Source organism: Oncorhynchus kisutch, linkage group LG3 (assembly GCF_002021735.2).
Source record: "Oncorhynchus kisutch isolate 150728-3 linkage group LG3, Okis_V2, whole genome shotgun sequence".
Taxonomy (NCBI): domain Eukaryota; kingdom Metazoa; phylum Chordata; class Actinopteri; order Salmoniformes; family Salmonidae; genus Oncorhynchus; species Oncorhynchus kisutch.
Genome location: NC_034176.2, coordinates 4336209 through 4341138, shown reverse-complemented (window position 1 = coordinate 4341138; position 4930 = coordinate 4336209). Strand labels below are relative to the sequence as shown.

Sequence of the window (4930 nt, the reverse complement as noted above, 5' to 3'; positions counted from 1 at the left end):
GTCTTGCCTACACCTAGCGACCTGTTTTATTTAAATGATATGAGCAAATAATATTCAATTTTATATCGAACGGCAAGACAGACAAAATTAAAGGTCCGTATTTATATAATGAATATGAATCCGGAGGGCAGAAATGATTAAATATTAAAGCATTAGACCTCTCACTAAAGGCATCAGTCATACAAAAGTTATACTTGAATCCAAACTGGTTCTCTAGCAGATTAGTAAAAATGTCTCATTCCATGTTCAAGAAAGGCCTTTTTCACTTTATTCAGATTATAACCTCTAACTTTCGGTTATTTGAAAATGAAATAATCTCTAAAATATCGCTACAGAGGGTAGTGTGTACGGCCCAGTATATCACTGGGGCCAAGCTTCCATCCTTCTACAACCTATATACTAGGCGGTGCAGAGGAAGGCCCAAAAAATTGACCAAGACTCCAATCATCCACTTTTCTCTCTTATACCACACAACAAGCGGTACCGGAGCGCCAAATCTAGGTCCAAAAGGCTGCTTAACAGCTTCTACCACCCCTTTTGGGGGGTGGTACTCGCTGTTTATTATCTATGCATAGTCACTTTACTCCTACCTACATGTACAGATTACCTCGACTGACCTGTACCCCCGCACATTAACTCGGTACCGGTTCCCCCTGTATATACAGTTGAAGTCAGAATTCACATACACCTTAGCCAAATACATTTAAACTCAGTTTTTCACAATTCCTGACATTTAATCCTGGTAAAAATTCCCTGCACTTTATTTTAAGAATGTGAAATGTCAGAATAATAGGAGAGAGAATGATTTATTTCAGCTTTTATTTCTTTCATCACATCCCCAGTGGGTCAGAAGTTTACATACACTCAATTAGTATTTGGTAGCATTACCTTTAAATTGTTTAACTTGGGTCAAATGTTTCAGGTAGCCTTCCACAAGCTTCCCACAATAAGGTGGGTGAATTTTGGCCCATTCCTCCTGACAGAGCTGGTGTAACTGAGTCAGGTTTGTAGGCCTCCTTGCTCGCACACACTTTTTCAGTTCTGCCCACAGATTTTCTATGGGATTGAGGTCAGGGCTTTGTGATGGCCACTCCAATACCTTGACTTTGTTGTCCTTAAGCCATTTTGCCACAACTTTGGAAGTTTTCTTGGGGTCATTGTCCATTTGGAAGACCCATTTGCGACCAAGCTTTAACTTCCTGACTGATGTCAGGAATGATGTGCTTCCAAATGAACCAGAACCTACATCCACAGGTACACCTCCAATTGACTCAAATGATGTCAGTCAGCCTATCAGAAGCTTCTAAAGCCATGACATACTTTTCTAGAATTTTCCAAGCTGTTTAAAGGCACAGTCAATTTAGTGTATGTTAACTTCTGACCCACTGGAATTGTGATACAGTGAATTATAAGTGAAATAATCTGTCTGTAAACAAGTGTTGGAAACATTACATGTGTCATGCACAAAGTAGATGTCCTAACCGACTTGCCAAAACTATAGTTTGTCAACAAGAAATTTGTGGAGTGGTTGAAAAATTTGTTTTAATGACTCCAACCTAACACAGAACCCAAACCGGCTGCGCGCCTGCGCCATCGTGTATACATTTATTTTCACCCCCTACACCAAACGCAATCACCGCACGCAGGTTAAAATATCAAAACAAACTGAACCAATGACAATTTGGGGACAGGTCGAAAAGCATGGTTAAGGGCTTGTAAGTAAGCATTTCACAGTCAGGTCTACCTACACCTGTTGTATTCGGGGTGTGTTGTGACACGAAGTTTGATTTGATTTGAAATAGATGGGAGGGGGGGTTGAGGGTAGCTGAAGGATGGGAGTAAAAACAAACAAAAGGTAACTCATGTAAAATAGATTGTGTCCGTAAAACGTATATTGTATGTATAAGCTGGAAGTAGAAAGCTAAGTGTTGTTGTTCACTAGTTTACTCCAATTAGGGAAGGGCCGGTAGGGTTTGTGGAAAATAATAAAGGAAAATATATTTCAAAGATGTGTGTGATACATACATATATATATAAATATGTATTTTACATGTATATGTGTGTACGTATGTATGAATGTGTAATGTTTTGTATATATATATATACAGAAAAATATATGGAGAATTGGAAATGATGCAGACAATTACTTTGATGGAAGCTACAATCTATCTACAATTTTAAAGATGATCTACCCCTAAACAGGAGATGTAAAATATACAGAAGCACCTGTTATATCGGATTTTTTTGCATCTCTAGAAACGACTTACCGTTTAGACGGGGTAGGCTACAATGTTTCTTCGTAAACCTATTCCTGCAGGAATTAAAGGTTTGGTGGTTGTATGTAAAATGTTCAAAGATAAGAAAATATTTTCGGTCTAAATCCCGAATGAAATGTCAGCTCTGAAAGCATCCAGGCTCCGGAAAATGGTCCCAAATATGTCGCAATTAAAGTCGTATTCCTATACTTGCTATGTCGTGATCTTAAGTATTATCTTTTCGTTCCAGGTTTTGGAAAGGTACGTCTTGTTCGAACATAAAAAATGCCGATTTTACAACAACAGGATGGCGGTATTGAGATATCCGAGGCTGCCCTAAAGTAGGAACATGGAACCGGGTCTACTGTACACCACATTCTTCTTTTCCATTGGTTTATTTCTTAGAAGGCGGGAGTACTGGTTACTGTACATTGAAGTTTGATTGGCTATGTGAGTTGTCATTCTGCACACAGTTTTTTTTTCTTAAATTTTTTAAAATATATTTATAGGTCAATATTCTCATCTACAATACATAATCGATTTATGAATATTTGGATAGGTCTTGAATAATTATAAAAAATATGAATAACATATGTTTACAGAACAGCTGATATTCAGCCAATTAAAACAAGCAGAATATACGTCTTTTGGGGGGATGGACATTGGGACTTTCACGTTTTACTGTTATGTGCACAAGTACAGTGAACTGCCTTTCTTGCATGCTCTTGTAACGGATATGAAACGCTAGCTTAGTTAGCAGTGGTGCAGCGCTAAATAGTGTTTCAATCGGTGACGTCACTTGCTCTGAGACCTTGAAGTAGTGTTTCCCCTCTGCAAGTGTCTCGGCTTTAGTGTAGCGATGGGTAACGACGGGTGACTGTTGTTGATCTGTGCAGAGGGTCCCGGGTATGGGCGAGGGGAAGGTCTAAAGTTATACTGTTACTTACACTCTTTCTAACAATGCAGCATTCAATATCAGTATGCAAAAAAGTAACGTGGAACAAAAACACACAAGAAATAAGAAGAACATGATACAAACATTAAATTGCATTATTGTGAGCTGTTTAACTTTCAAGCCTTTACCAAGGCCCCCTGTGATTCCCCCAGGGAAAATATCCTACCCCACAACTCACCCATGTGGCGAGGCTAGGTGGAAGAGAGATGTGCTAGGAGTCTCCCTCCAGCCCTATAGCAGGCCCTAAATCATAGCTTACTGCACGAACTCTGCCATGGCTCCAAGGACAAAGCCTATGGGAAAATGAATGGAGTTTTTGTAGGGTTTTTGAGTTAAATGCTGAAAACAAGGTCTGGGGTAAACACAGGTTTAGGATATCTTAAACATTTTGTTCTTTTGAGATACTCTTCAGCTAATTTAACTTTTTGTGAAGTTGAAGCATTTATGTAATTTTTTAAAAAGTACCTAAAGGCCTCATAATTCATAAAGGTCATGTTAACTAACTGAAATTATCTGATATTTTCTCCATTAATTTCCCCCATAAGGATGGCTGAACGAACCAGAGGTAACTCATTTCTGGGTTTTAGGACTACAAGCTGGCGAGATCTATAGATGCCGCGTTTACGTACAAATCGGAACTAGGAAACTGGGACATTTTCGACTTGGTAAATGGTTGTAGTTAATCACATGTCTCGTTCAACGAATTAGCGAGTTTCCTAATCCGACTAGTATGTGAACGCTGTACGGGTACCACAGTATGCCCCATAATACCCATAAAACCTAGCGGTCAAATACGGAAATGGTTCCAATCGTTTTTCTACCATTCATTTTTCCCATAGGGGATTTAAGAAACACTTCATATAGGCTGTGTTTCTTATAGGCTTACCCTGGCGTGACGTTTTGATAATCATGTAAATGTATCTCGGACAAGGTGACTTTTGTCAATATATTTACTTATATTCCCCGTCCAAAACATTAAAAAAAAATGAAATGCTAATTAGCTGCTAATGTGGCTATCGTGTAGAACTACAAATGCCTCAAGCTTCATAACGCTCACCAGGGTCATGATGATCTGTGACTGCCGAATCGAGGTGAAGGTAAGAATCTCTGCATTAACACTCACCAGGGTCATGATGATCTGTGACTGCCGAATCGAGGTGAAGGTAAGAATCTCTGCATTAACACTCACCAGGGTCATGATGATCTGTGACTGCCGAATCGAGGTGAAGGTAAGAATCTCTACATTAACACTCACCAGGGTCATGATGATCTGTGACTGCCGAATCGAGGTGAAGGTAAGAATCTCTGCATTAACACTCACCAGGGTCATGATGATCTGTGACTGCCGAATCGAGGTGGAGGTAAGAATCTCTGCATTAACACTCACCAGGGTCATGATGATCTGTGACTGCCGAATCGAGGTGGAGGTAAGAATCTCTGCATTAACACTCACCAGGGTCATGATGATCTGTGACTGCCGAATCGAGGTGGAGGTAAGAATCTCTGCATTAACACTCACCAGGGTCATGATGATCTGTGACTGCCGAATCGAGGTGGAGGTAAGAATCTCTGCATTAACACTCACCAGGGTCATGATGATCTGTGACTGCCGAATCGAGGTGGAGGTAAGAATCTCTGCATTAACACTCACCAGGGTCATGATGATCTGTGACTGCCGAATCGAGGTGGAGGTAAGAATCTCTGCATTAACACTCACCAG

General features: G+C 40.0%; 1 protein-coding gene across 1 annotated transcript in view; it reads right to left on the bottom strand.

Moving 5' to 3' along the window:
* LOC109875037 (probable isoprenylcysteine alpha-carbonyl methylesterase ICME) overlaps positions 1-2637 on the bottom strand; it is a 27483-nt gene extending 24846 nt beyond the window's left edge. The window contains exon 1 of the mRNA XM_020467182.2: positions 2268-2637. The gene's annotated coding sequence lies outside the window, so the exon portion shown is untranslated. The remainder of the gene's footprint in view (positions 1-2267) is intronic.
* Positions 2638-4930: the final 2293 nt, after the last annotated feature.